Raw genomic sequence first — 15599 nt, forward strand, 5'->3', positions numbered from 1 at the left:
TCGTCTGAAATGCCGAAAAAATAACTCTAAAAGTTAATCAACCGTTAGCTTAATCGCCTGTTAAAGTTTCGAACAACTGGGCCCAGGTAACAAAGGCAAAATCACTTGCCGCCAGCAGGCTAAAGGTTAAAAAGAAGGATGCGTGGTTAAACGTATGGTATAGGGAAATGCATCAATAGAGAGTTCTATAGTTCTTGCAGCTGTTTGCTGAACTATATTGTGATATACCGTATCATAGGTAAAGGATTGGTATTGCCTGAGGTAAGGCGGGTGTCGTGAATTGTTTGTCTTTGTAATTTTTCGTCTAAAGGAAATAAAGAATATTGAGAAATACATGTGTATTTTAGATCTACGCATGTTGGAACTCTTACCATGTCATATATTTGAAGAAATCGTCACTATGTATTTCATTTCGTACTTTTTCAATCGGTAAGCATAACTGAAGTTTGCATCTTGCTTAGGTATATTATAACAGTATATGGTATCTAATACTTGTTCATCTTGTCTTAGAAAATGTGTCAGGGTCAGCAATTTTCTGCGAATATTTTATTGTAATCTATAGATTTTCTTTTGTGTACATTTTACAATACATCAACACATTTAATTCTCTTTATTGCATTATGCAGATGAGACGATCGTTTATTTATAATTTCCAGAAGGCACTTGTTTTGTGAAAGATTTGAATCTAATTGCCAGCAACTCGCGGAATGCTTTGCACAATTTAAAAGTCATTTATTTTCAGTGAGTTTTATTATGATATAAGATAATCTCCATTGTATGGTAATGCGCACCATTATCTGCATGGCAGCGTTTTACGAACAATGTTATGGCCAGAGTTGAATAGTGTATGGTTTATTATTATAGTATTTGACATTGTCAATTTTGTGCTTATTTTCATGATGAAAACAAAATCCTACTGGTTTTCAGTGTGAGGGGTGCACTTGTGCGAACATGGATGTTTCTGGGTGGTCCTTTTTCGTTGCTATAACGTACATAAAGGGAAGGAATTTATCTATATTTGTAGACTGTTTACACATAATTATCAAACTTGCTTTTATCTTAGTTTTCCCTGAACTTTACATCACACATGTTCGCTTGTACTGAAATATTTCTTTTTTCCACAATTTACTATTATGTTTATTGTGTACATATTTACGCTGTTATAAACTAATTATACAACATCCCAATTCAGATAATAGGTTATCGAAACTAAAATGCTTATCATGGTACCATCAAAGCGAAGCAACCAAAAATATAAACCCTCAGTTATTCCTTCAATCTTGTGTATAGACTCTTGTGGACATTTGTGAATTCATATTTTTTATGTATACTTAATTTAGAAAAATGCCCACACAAACGTTTTACCACTAACTTACTCTCTTTAATTTCGTCTAAATATAGAAAACGTAAAAAGAACTGTTTTCGTACTTGATAACCTTTGCTTGAGTCTGATTCATTTCGAACTCTTCAGTAGTCTTTCTGACAAAACAAATAACTGACACAAAGACACTGTTTTACTTAAGTTCACTTAGTCATACTCAAAACTAGAATAATAATACATTGCGGATTACTGTGATATCTACCTAATATCATTTTCAACAGCTTTTGAGCTATTTAAAGGTTGTTTTTTTCCCGCCTTGAATATGTTAAACATTAAATAAGTATTCCGCACCTGAACTAAGTTATACTCACATGAATCAGAAGTGAAGGACGTTTTCGTCTGTTAATCGTAAGTTTGCCCTAGGCATGTATTCATGGTATTACAATTCATGATCTTGTGTTCTGTCTGCTGAGCTATCTTTGAAAAATAAATGAGCCGCGCCATGAGAAAACCAACATAGTGACTTTGCGACCAGCATTGATCCAGACCAGCCTGCGCAGTCTGGTCAGAATTCATGCTGTTCGCTTTCAAAGCCTATAGCAATTAGAGAAACCGTTAGCGAATAACATGGATCCTGACCAGGCTGCGCGGATGCGAAGGCTGGTCTGGATCCATGCTGGTCGCAAAGCCACTATGTTGGTTTCCTCATGGTGCGGCTCAAATGTTGATTGTAGGTCTGTCTAAGACAATGTGAGTGAATGGTATCAATATAACATTAAGATAAGATCAAAGACTTTTAAGCCAATACTTCTAACATTCAAATGACTTAATTTAGGCTAAATTATTTATTATATTGTATGCCGTAATTTAGATTTTTGTACATAAAAAAGGAAACAGAATATAGTCCACCCATTTTGAGTTTGGTAAGCGTTTTCTCAATAAACGAGTTTAATTTAACGCTTAATGCTGTGATGTAAGGTAAGGAAAACATAGATTTAATGGAAAGCTACAGAAAGAAATTTTAATAGTCTTTGTACAGTAATATGAGAATAATTTCTTACTATATATTACTGCTCTGTAAAAATAATGTTTACACTTTCGCAATTAGGCGAAGTGTTTGAAAAAAAGTCCTGAAAACTAATTGCAGACGTTTTGTGTGGAGGAAAGCACTCTGTCTTGAGCTCTGTATCTTATGAAACTCCGTCAAGTAATAAAGAACATATAGGCAAAATGTTTCCTGAATCTGGACATTTTATCCATATGAACGATATCCAAATGTCAGGTGGGTTGGCCATCTCTGAAATGTGATATCATAAAAATATTTGGCAGATATATTTTATCGATCTCCGACTCAAAATCATTCATTTGTTGAACGGACACAGCTATGTTGGACCGATAGTTAATGACAGTGACGATTGCTATGTACGCTACATAATGCTAAATGGACAAAGTTCAGGCTCTGGTTTCACGAAAACACTTAAGTTTGGTAATTGACCTAAGTACATTGATATGATTAAGAAAAGTAAACACTTTACCAAATTAACGTATTTAAGTCAATAAACACAACTTAAGTATTTTCGTGGAATCGAGACCAGGAGAGTATCCTTTATGACCTGTGGATAAGACGTCAGAAGACGAAAACTACGTCATGTTTTGAAAATTTAAATCCACACTGGTGTGAATATGTTCATTGCATTTAGTGTCAATTTTGTTCAATACAGAGGGAGTGGGGACAGGGCGATATATCTACCTGGTCAAAAGAAAGTACAAAGACTGAGGTAATATCAAGATAAGATTTAAAAAGCCGACACACGCTAGCTGTTTTCAAACGCACCTCTTTGTACAACATCTTGTAAACTGACCGAACCAGCTTTTCTTTCTAAAAGTAACTTCAATAGTTGATATGTTTGTTTTGGTGGTTGTATGTACATTTTTGTATTCATGTTCAATGAGTTAATGTAAAAATTTCAGTTTCCCCTTGTTTCCTTTTAACACGTAATCGTTTTTCTTTTAAATTGTTATGTAAAGCACTTTCGCTTGTGTACATGTGCATGAAAAGACTGTTATATAAATGCTGCTCTGTATCAAACTTTATACATAAAGCGACATGAAATATAATATAAAGTATCGGCAGAACGAAACATTTATTATGGATATGTGATATGGCTTGAAGGTCATCTCGATTAATATTTCATTTTTCTTAAACTTAAAACGCAGTTATTGGAGTAATATATAAACACTCAAACACTTCATTGGCTATTTGATATCGCCTCTTTTGAACATGAACAGGATTTTTCAAAAGCTCAGTACTTCTTTGTTTCTTAGTGTCGGTCTCTGTTTAAACACTTTTCCGCCGTCATTTATAGTAATAAAATAACTCTTAGGCACAATTTACGGAATCAAACGTTACAACATATCTCTAGGTTACAATACGCAGAGTAAATCAACTTCCAGTTATGTCAGTTTGTTGAATTTATACTGCTGACTTGAAATAAAATGTTGTTTCATGAGAAAATAACTCCTAGATATGTTTATTTATAATTTTGCAGATGCTTCTGTTTAGATTAGACTGGAAACAAAATGCTTTAACTCAGGGATAGATTCAAACAGCATTTCGATAAGAAGTAATGGGAAAGGAATTTACAGTTTGAAAAAGAAACTGTATTTAACCATTGACTCTAAGATATTAAGTCACAAAGAACTTTTAACACATTAATGCTCGCTCATACAACATATGTTATTTCAAATACACGGTTTCAGTTTCTTTAAAAAAAGCTATTACAATTATTTGACCTATTGTTTGTCCTGAAAAACAGGAAAGAAACCTAAATAGGAAAACTTGTGTTCCAGGAAGGCAAAATCCACAAGCAGTGTACGTCTGGATGTGTAATGACTGGTATTAACATCAATATATATAAAAAGCGGAAAAAAGGAAACTAAGGTCAGTTTTAATAATAATATATGAAAATAAATTTTATTTCTAAGCAATTTTACAAGTAGACGGAACTCACTATAATTCATATACATCTTTTATTTTTGTTTTCATATACATTTTAAAACTTTTATATTATCATTCTGAATAGACTTTGACAGTATTTTGTTTTTGCTTGATCTGGTCAATGAAATTTCTTGAGCTCTTCATTTTCATTTTCTGCCCTGCTTCATGTTGTGTCAGAGTAAACAATTTTCAGTAACAACTGATCATGGGAAGAGTGCAAGCAAAGTGTTCTAAACCTACGCATATCGATACACAGAGGAGAAAATTGTGTTTATTTATATTTTCTGTTTTGTTAAGGTCAGAAACCATGTGCCTCTAGCTAACGGAATGCTTGAAATAATCTTGAGAGAAATAAGTGCACATACTGACATAGGTTTTAATCTTATGTATTAATACAAGAGGGTTGTGGTGGCCTTGAGTCGCTCAACTGAAACTGTCGGTTTGACCTTCAACATATGTATGTCACGCTGAGTCATGAATGGTAACAACTATATTTATTATTTTCATTGAATATATAATAATTGATAATAAAGATTTCCACACCTTTTTGTGTCGATTCGCCCTAAAAGCCAACTCATTTACTCAAAGGAAGAATAAAATATAACCAATTTAAAAGTGGTAAAATGCCTAGTTATTTAAATTTTGATTAACGTTTACTAAATCTAGTTATTGCCAAACATGGCTATCATAAGCTTGATTTGTTAATATGATTTTTTGAAAGCCAATAATTCATTTGAAATCTAATAAACAAGCCAACAACAGGGTTTAAATTGCAATTTTATTGAAAAGGGAGGTGTCAGCTGGACCCAGTTTAACGCAAAACAAATATGCAATTTAAACTATGATAATTTTCTAAGCGCTACTTGTAGAAAACATTAAAATGTTTAATGTGATTACTAAATACTAACGTTAAAAATAGCATTCGAAACCTATTACATACACAGTTCTAGCCAGTTGGAACCAAAAATAAAATCAACCCTTTTTAATGTATGAAGAGATACAAGAATACCCTGAAATACTACAAGTCAAATGACTATTCTATGAATAAAACATTTAAATATCTCATAAAAAGTAACTATGTCATACGCAAGGACTCAATTGGTCCAACAAAATAAGCTTTTAAGGTCTTGATGAAAGTACATTTGTAAAATATTAAAACATACAAGTAGTCAGGTTAATTTTAAGTTTATCCAAACTAATGTGTATCATACTTTAAAAGAATGCTCCAGACATACGTCATGTTGTAGCCATGCTCGTACTTGAAAACGCTGATTCATATAAAACCTACTGAATAAAATTAATTGAATTTGTTTGGTGTTCTTGAGATTAATTTCCTGTGAGGCATCATTTTCTGTGTTCATTATAAGAACGATGCCCGTCTCCATTAATTTTGCAAGAGTGTTCTTCTAATATTCTAGCTAGAAATTAATGTACAAAAGAATTTATCAGTTTATCGTGTACAATCAATTTTAGTCAGTTTGGTGTTTGCGATAGTTCAAGCAAGATTTGTAAATTAATGGCTCTGCTAAAATACCTTGTTAGAAAGGTTTAACTGTATATTATGCATGAAATAAATTTTAAACCTTGTAACTTGTACCTCACTCTACAGAGCCATGTCCCATACATTAAAGCAACTCTCCATGGATAAACGCAGAAATTAAATTAACCTCTCTACAGAAATCCGCAGAAATTAAAATCGCGGAAATTAGTATACCCATTTTCATGCCCAAAACGCAAAAATTATACGGTATTTATAGTCCATATGAGGGTTTTCCTTTGTTACTAAACCGGAAGTAGTCGACTTCACTGTCATTTTCGCAAACATGAACAAGCGGTGAAAACATACACAGAAGCAATCTAAATCCAGATAGCCCTAATGGATTCGGCCACAACGTAAGCGAAGAAACTTGCAGCAAATTTTCCTCTGAGATACCCATTTAGCATATTACGTGCTTACTATGACAGATATTAAGTGTCCATAGTAACTAGAATAACTGAAATATGTAAAGTCAGAAATAATACGATCTTCATTATCAATAAAATCGTAATATATGTAATTGATTTACATTTTGTTATTATATTATTGTTTGTGAAACACCTTCGAATTAATAATAGACTGTCATAAAACGCAAACGCCCGTTAGTCCGAAGCGGGAGGCAAAATAACCGAAAACAATATATAGAGATTCCACAATATCATTGTGGAATTATCTTTAAAGGATTAAATTCCTCCTTATGTGAGTTAACATAAGCATATTAGCTCAATGGTTACAAAATAAAGTCAATTGTTTTCATTATACTAGTGCTTATTAGCAGTCAAGTTTATTTTAGACCTTTCATTTTATAGCGATGCCAGATAATATTTTCATACGCATACAAAATCTATTAAATAAAATTAATTGAATTTGTTTGGTGCTCTTGAGATTAATTTCCCGTGAGGCATCATTTTCTGTCTTCATTATTAGAACAATACCCAGCGCCATTAGCTTTGTAGGAGTGTTTCCTGATATTCTAGCTAAAAATAAATATGTTTCATTATCAGCAAGAATGGTGTAGAATTGCAAATAAAAATATTATTGTGGAATTATCTTTAAATCGTTAAATGTCTCCTTGTGTGAATTAACCAAGCACATTAGCTCAATTGTTACTTTTCATTATACTAGTGATTATTAGTGTAGGGATACACGTTTTTTGTGTATTAACGTCTGCAGAAGCCCGCGGGATTGTTTATGACCGAGACACAAACATATCCTACGGGCTTCTGCAGACGTTAATACACACACACAAAACGTGTATTGTCGCTATTCTTGCATAAAAACATAACACGACAACTAAATGCAATGTTTTCATATGTGATGACTTTACGATTCCGGTACATTTTTAATTACCATTCTGTTGTTCTTGGAAACGGAAAACATGTTTTAAATATCAATGTCCAGGGCCCAGAAATCAACAACACTTCCAGTAGCATGTAATGAAGGTTTTTGACAGATTTTTTTTATCTGTCATTATTACAAACATAAAATTACCCATTTTTTTGCACATCACTTTAACTTTACATTCGAATTATTTTGAGTAGGAACACATTTAGAGTACGAATGAGTACGAACGTAGTGACAAGCTTTCAAATGTTTTATCCAAAATCTTCGCGAAATTAGATAAAAGCATTCCGCTGATACGTACAAAAATCATTTAAATGATTCCTAGAAATAAACAATTGCACACGTTACACGCAATTCGTATACATTCACGATTATCAACAAAAAATGAGTCGACTTCGACTTCTAAAAGTGGTGTAAACAAGGGATGGAGCGAGTACGAACATTTTTGGGGGTAGTGTGTTTGGGTTCGGTAACTGATACAGCAAAACATACTATGGATTAGATTGCATCTTTTATGCTATAAAAAGAGGCTTTTATGAAAGAAACAAGACGTAGATACCAGATGTCAATCTGCACAGAAATACATATACGTCCCTGGGAAAGCATTCAAAAATCAAAGCTTTGAGATGTCTGGTGGTTGTGGGTTTTGCTGGAGTTATTTTAATTTTAAATGCCAATCTATAAAAATGCATAACAGTGTATAAGAAACAAATACTAATGTGCCTCATATCTAAGATAAACTCTGCCTGACCTTACAATGAGCAGCTAGAAGTCAGTGATGTAACCATGGGCTGGAATATCTAATCATTAACAGATCTTATATAATCTAAATGGCCAGTGTGAATGGATAGAGGATGAATAAGAACTGCTTGATCATTGATAATTCATCCGCATTGTTCATGAATGGGACTTCTTTGTGTAGCACATGAACAAATTCCTTATGATGTGATTTGGAATCAAATAAAGATGTTACATGATTGTCAAAAATACACTTATCTTTGGTAGCGGGATAAACCCGCAACCAATAAAAACGGGTATTAACAGCACGTGAATCGCCTTGTTGGCACACGATTTTTCTCCCGTTAATCCATGGAGAGATCCAGTAAAGAAAGTAGCTTTTATGCAAGAATGGTCAATCTTATTTTATACATTATCATACCAGAGATGTTTTCTCATTTCTTTAGTGAACAGCTATACCAAATCTATGTAGTTGTGAGAAATTTTAAGACCTAAGGACTTTTCAGATTTTAGATGGAAACAGAAATCTTATTTCTCACAAGAAATTAGCAATGCTTATTGGACAGAAAGAAGTCATGTGATAAAATTTAGCTGGAACCGTAAATCTTAATAATGTAAAAATGTGGTATCACACTTGCAGCTTTAAAATATTTAAATCTAAGTCTATCCGCATTCGTATAAAACATTTTCATCTGAGGGTCTCTGAAACTTATTGTTTAGATCGTTGGCTTTAATTATTTTTCCACTTTCCTTTGTGGGATCGTGCCTCAATCGGGTCGTAATGTAAAAAGCCCGTGAATCCAGTAGTTTTACCCAAGAAATACTACCTGGAAGTGCACAAAGGGTGTTTCTCCACTAGAAGCTGTAAAGACTACGTATGCAATAAACGGTGCAAGTGTGTCTGATTTTCTGGATTATAGGATTAAAGTAATACCTGCCTAAGTATACTATCGAATTACTATTGAAGCTTATCTGGCTAGTAAATCATTTGAAATAGTACGACAAATGAATGATATGAGTGTAATAACTTTGATTGTCCTATCGTTCTTTAGGGAAACATCTTTGTTAATCAGTAATGAATGTTAGATATAGTTCATCATATTTTTTCTCCTCGACTTTTGTCTCCACAGTTTTACATAAATTTCAGTACATGCTCCTTTCGTACAAACTGTGATTTGATATTAACGGATCTACTGGGAAATCAAAGTTGTTCAGGTTAGCTTAAATTACAACTATCAGCATAATTATTATAATATTATAGGTTTAGTTTGATTTAACTTTGATTGTAAGCAGAAAGAAGATTTCTGATAGACACTAAGTACAATTTATCCATCCATAATTAGAATAACGGAAGAGGGTAGCACATTTATACTTTAAGGTATTAGATCACTAATAGTAATGTTTTCAAAATGGCCTTTGCTTGGTATATTCTGAAAGGTAACCGTGTTTTGAACTATTTTGCAGTTTTTAAACAACTTTTACCGTGCCGTTTTTTATAAAATTTGTATAACTTATGGTATCTCCTCAAGCTCAAGTAGAGACAAATTTCGAAGTGATAGCCACTATCCAAAACGTTTGCAGAGAACTCATTTTACCATAAATTTTAATAAAAGAACCATCAAACTATTGGTAAACAATTATAAAACACAAATTAAAAATGTCAGTATCATTTTTTCTATGGTGTCTCAAGTTAACGGATTTAATGAGACAGAATTCATACTTCAACACTGAAAAAATAAGGTCGAATGCTGTGTTTCTGTTTTGAATTTTGCTTACTCCATTTAAAAATAACCTTAGGGCAGACGTTAAACCTACCTAAATTTCTTCCACAATATATAATCTAAGAGTGACAGCAAAATAGAGAACTAATAAGATTCATCTTTTTCCATTTTTTGTACAAGAAATCAATAATAAGTCTTGAAAGAAGTAAAAACTTACTAGAAAAAAAGGAAAATAAGGAAAAAGAATTTGGTCCCAGTAGGGCTTGAACCTACGCCCCCCCTAAGAATTGCAGTAAAAGTAGGTTTATCGTAGAAATTGAATACTCTTCAAAAAGGAGGTTCTCTATTAGTGATCTAATACCTTAATGTTCTCGCGCTGAATATCACAGGAATATAAGAGAAAACATATGAAACCTTGTAAAGACCATGTTGATTGAAATTAAGTTTTCCATTTATATAATTATATTATTGAGTACATTAAGAACTAATGTAAATTAATTATTATGTTTTTGCTTTAACATGCAGAGGGTTGTATTTTCCCTCTGGTGTTTATCTCAGAGTAAATATTCCACGAATCCTTTGAAGTAGAACAATTTTAGGCTGCAGTGTGCAGATTCAAGCTTACAAATTCTCTATGTGTAACTATATCTAGGATGCAATTCACAGTGAACAAATGTTTATTTATTTATAATTTCCCAGAGGCTGTGGGTTGATTACGTTGGAAACCATATGCCTCTATCGCACGAAATCCTCTATACAATTTTACGAGTTATCGAGGGAAATAATGGCACGACAAAAATTCAAAGTTGTAAAAATGTGTTTTTAACTTTGCCGTTTTACAGAATAGTGTTCCTTTTTATGCTATTAACAGGCAAATAGTCTAAAAGAACAAAAATAAAATAAACAAGGTCCAATGGCAATCTGACTAAAGTACATCTCCTATTACGCTACGCATAGGATCTGAAAACGACCTATTCATTGCCTCGTTCTGACGACCCTTTCGCTAGCCAATCAGAGCCTAACTTACAACATCTTGCAAATCTACCTGTAGCCTTGACTTCTGATATTTATAATTCTTATGTCGTAATGAATCAGATAGCCGCCTAGCTCAGTCGGTAGGCCACTTGCTTTGTAAGCGAGGGGTCCCGGGTTCGAGCCCTGGAATGACTGCACATTTTTCTTACTCTTTGACATTCAAACAAGTCGTCTGATTGGATAAAATAAAAAAAGCAATACTGGAAATCCAAAATCTACAGAAGACGAATGTGAATGGGTCGTTCTCAGATCTTCGTTTAGAAGATCAAGTACTTTAGTCAGATTGGGTCCAATGGTTAAATATGTAAGAGGTAAGTATTAAAAGGGAAATTCCTTCTTAATCATTGTAAGGGCTACACTGTAGTATGTCACACTGGGCACATATCTTCAACAGTCTCATATATTACCCCGATGGAATATCACTACACGAAAATCCACTTTTAAATTATTACAAAATTTTACATAGACCCTTACAGTTTTTTAACATGCCTGATTTAAGTTTCTGTATTGGGACTAGACTTTGATATATCCGTATCAAATTCTTATCTTATTCATACATTTGCTTTTTATTGATAAAGAAATATTTTTTCCTACGTTTTGTATATTTCTATGTGTATGCTTTGTTCAGTGTAAAACACACAACGTAACCGAAATAACGAAATGCTCTTTAGTTGTATTGTATCATTGTTTATACAAATTGCAAAAGTAGGCATTAGAATGTTATACTTGAAATTCTCATGCAAATAATGCAGTTTACTTCTAGTAATGAGGAACGTATGTCTAGTTGCTACAAACTGTTAAGAGGACCCGAACTGACAATAGGTAATATATTCTCCGTATGCGATTTCGGAATCCTTTGGCTATAACAGAAAATCGTTTTGAATGACAACCGAAGAATGCCGAAATCGCAGATTGAGAATACGTAAACAAACGGAAAATGTCGATTTGTCATTACAGATCAACTACCTTAAATTTAACAGATCAAGGATTGTTTTAAAGCTCAGTATCCTCTTCTCTTTACACTTTTTTCTCTGGATAAACAACGTTACAAAAAATTTTGTTATAATCGATAACATTTATATCTTTGGGAAATTTATTTTTCAGATTTCAAGTAAATTATTCTCAACGTACCTACATGTCTAGTCTGCAATATGCAGAGGAGAAAATTGTGTTTATTTACAATTTCCCAAAGGCTTCTGTTTTGTCAAGACAGAAACCATATGCCTTTAAATCACGGAATGGTTGAACCAACGTTATCAATAGTTGAAAGCATTATGACACATGGGAAATATTGACTAACAAAGACCTTTTTCTATAGGTTGCTTTTATTAGCAAGGAAACTGTAAACATGCATTTTTCCACTGACGTTCTGTGTATATTACCTCTAAGTCACTTAAAAATATCATACCTTTTGTGGCGAATTTCATTTCAAAACATGCATGCTATTAGTCCTAGTATTACATACCAATGTCACAACGTATTTTAGCTTTGTTTTATCGCAATATCGCCACTCGACCTTATGGCTTGGTATGGGCGATAGGTCGAAAACACGATGCTTACACGAAGATGAATTTTTCAGGGCCTAATCATGAAACATCATTCTGAAGCAAACCCTATAGCAGTGTATGTATGAATGTTTAAATGGATGACTTATACATAAAAAAGCATATACAAAGTAAAATAATGACACAAAAAAGACAAAACAATACAGTGTGGCATCTAATCGCCTTGGAACGATGACAGGTAAATACAACACTGAGGAGTTTGAACCGATTTATGGTGCGCAACAATCTGCAACCCCAGAAACAGTATTAAGATTATTCTAACACTTTAACAAATATAAAAAATGCACGTACTTCTTTCAGGAAAAGCTTGACAACAAAATAAGTTGTAATAAGTTGTAGACTGAAGGTATACTGTAATTTGAAAGTTTATTTACGGACATACCTTCTGTTACCCGCCGTTACATAACTGAAATACTGTTGAAAAACGGTGTTAAACCCAAAACAAAAATACTTTCTGTTTAAAGAATTAGCAAATCTACTAAATCTCTCTTCTATTCAATTCACTAGAAAAACATGGAAAACGTTCTTAATATGAAACCCACTGTACAGAATAAATTGAATTTTGTTTTAATATTCTTGAGACAAATTTACTTTGTAGCATCAATTATGTTCATGTATGAAAACAATCCCTCAAAACTTGGTAATTACTTTTGCAAGAGAGTTACTGTTGTACTCTTATCAGACATAATCCCACTTCAATAGTGAAAACTGTATGTCTATGCTTTCCGGTCTACTGTTGAGCTTTATCGAGACACAAAAACACGAAATAAAATTTTAACAACTATTACAGATTTATCAATATGCATTTTTATATTTATTCTTATGTAAAATTACATGCATCCAAGTGTGTTTTTTTTTCGCTTTGGTTACGTCCATTTTTTTAAGTCCTACTGGATTTGTTAACATTTTCTCATATCTGCATGAGAATATGCTGTTTTATATTGGCGTGAAAGTATGTTGCCTAATTTGTATGGTTGGCATTGTGATTTAACAGTGTGAAACTAGATCTATTAGGTGCTAAATGAGCGGATGGAAACGTATATAGATCGGCCTAACAAAGGTAATGAGTGGCTTGAAACGTATCGGCCTAGCAAAGGTAAATAGTGGCTGGAAACGTATCGGCCTAGCAAAGGTTTGTTCTCTAGCATCCTAAAAACTAGATTCGGACTAAATTGCTGATAAGATTATCTAAAACAGCTGTCAACAGAGTAATAGAACTACGCGGGATCCTCTGTGACCAAGTTCGGTCGAATTACTTGCCCTCATCTATGTGGGCTCGAAACATTGCATAGGGTGTAGAATTTTTCATTAGAGAAATGCATCCAACTGGCTTAAAAAGGCCGTAGGTTCTACCAGGTACCCGGCGATGCCTGAACCTATAGGGGGCTTCCTCCTACAACAGCTCCATGGAAAAGTTGTCATGTTACCAAACACCAAACCAAACAACAATAAACAAAATACATTTCGCCGTTTTATTTATCACTCCTTTTGAAGCAATCACGATCTCTTTTGATTGATTTCGCCTTTAACTTTTTTGTAGTGTTGCGGAGCACGATATAAAAAACTGTTTTATATCACCCAGATGACTTACAGTTTGTTTTTATCTGAATGAAATGATTTAAGTCGAATTATTTGCAACAACCTTAAGAATTGCAACCCCGTAAAAGCTTTCGTACGGAAAAACAAACTTAAGTAACATAACGTGGACCATTCAAACGAAAATGTTTAGCAAACATTGATTTGTACTCGTCAATTATTATAAATATTTCCGTTTTGCAATATGAAGTCCAAGTCTGGTGATTTTTTAGACGAAGTACATTGTCTGAGAATCCATATTTTGTGTGAAAACAGATTAAATGGTAGATGATAACATATTCAAACGCAAAAACTTGCAAGTATCAAATATATAAAAGGAGTTGGTGCCTAGACAATACAATAACATATTCAAACGCAAAAACTTGCAAGTGTCAAATATATAAAAGCAGTTGGTGCCTAGACAATACAATGGTTTGGGACACCGAGATTTAATTAAACTATAAAGTGACATTTTTTTGATAACACACAGCACTTGATGCTGTATTTACTATGTGATCATTTTCAAAGAGAATTACCCAAATCTAGATATATTTTGTCCTTGAATTTATACATTTGAGCGATGGTTACAAAATGTTAAATGAAAAAGTTCTTCTTAAACATTTCCCGACATTTTACATAACATACTACGGAAGAATGATTAAATATCGTTAAGATAGATTAGCTAAAATTAGCAAGACGTAGTAGAATAGCCTTCATCATACAGTGACTACTTCATAAAGACCTTTTAGTAAGATAGGGTTAGGGTAAATAAAGTTCCCTTTTTTGCTGAATTCAGACTGCATGTTTGCTTAACCAAAACTGTTTACTTTTTTGTTAGGTTTAACGTCGCACCGACACATTATAGGTCATATGGCGTTATTCCAGCTTTGATGGTGGAGGAAGACCCCGGTGCCCCTCCGTGCATTATTTCATCACGAGCGAGCACCTAGGTAGAACCACCGACCTTCCGGATGGCTTCTTCACATGAAGATTTCAACGTCCCGAGTGAGGCTCGAAACCACATCGGTGAGGGCAAATGATTTAAAGTCAGCGACCTTAACCACTCGGCCACGGAGCCCCCAAAACTGTTTACAGAAACAATAGTCTGGTTGTAATGGGTTTTAAGATTCGTATGCTGCATATTTCATTAACCACTCGTGAACAAACTCAACACTGAAAAATACCAAGTCTGCTAATATTCTACTTAGTTGCGTTCTGTGATTCAATATTACAAACGGAACTTAAATATGAAAGAAAATGATTTTTCATGCCGTCTTGTTAAAAGCATTTGGATAATGGAAAGAACGCATATGCAACTGGTTTAAAATCAGATCTTTTTGTTTTATTTTATGTAATACAGGCATACTAACAGAGAAATAGTTTCATTGCCCTATGGAAAGGTGCAGTAATTGCTTTTATGCCCGTGTCTATTTGTAAGTTTAATCTGTAAAATAAATTAGGAATTTCCTTGATTTTTTGGTTTATAATTATCAACCCAAAATTTCCCATCTGGTTAAATTGTAAAACACAATAGATTTTTAATTCAGTATATAATTCCCGATTTCCTTTTATGACTGTCACATTTTTACATGCTGAACACTTGCTGTGTTCGAAATATTTTGTGTAAAATTGTTTTTGTTGTACAAGCATGCACAATCTAAATGGCCTTATAATCCAAATATTCAATTACAGATTTTTCCTCCTTTTCTTGTTTTTTAGCAGACAAAGCGTTGATTACACACAAAACAAACAAAAAACCAAATTT

The 15599-nt window shown here is 33.3% G+C and overlaps 1 protein-coding gene across 1 annotated transcript in view; it reads left to right on the forward strand.

Annotated features, from left to right (window-relative positions):
• Positions 1-3998: 3998 nt before the first annotated feature.
• Positions 3999-15599, forward strand: part of LOC123534105 (uncharacterized) — a 48221-nt gene continuing 36620 nt past the window's right edge. Inside the window, exon 1 of the mRNA XM_045316185.2 lies at positions 3999-4262. The gene's annotated coding sequence lies outside the window, so the exon portion shown is untranslated. The remainder of the gene's footprint in view (positions 4263-15599) is intronic.

The sequence above is a fragment of the Mercenaria mercenaria genome, chromosome 12 (assembly GCF_021730395.1).
Source record: "Mercenaria mercenaria strain notata chromosome 12, MADL_Memer_1, whole genome shotgun sequence".
NCBI lineage: Eukaryota > Metazoa > Mollusca > Bivalvia > Venerida > Veneridae > Mercenaria > Mercenaria mercenaria.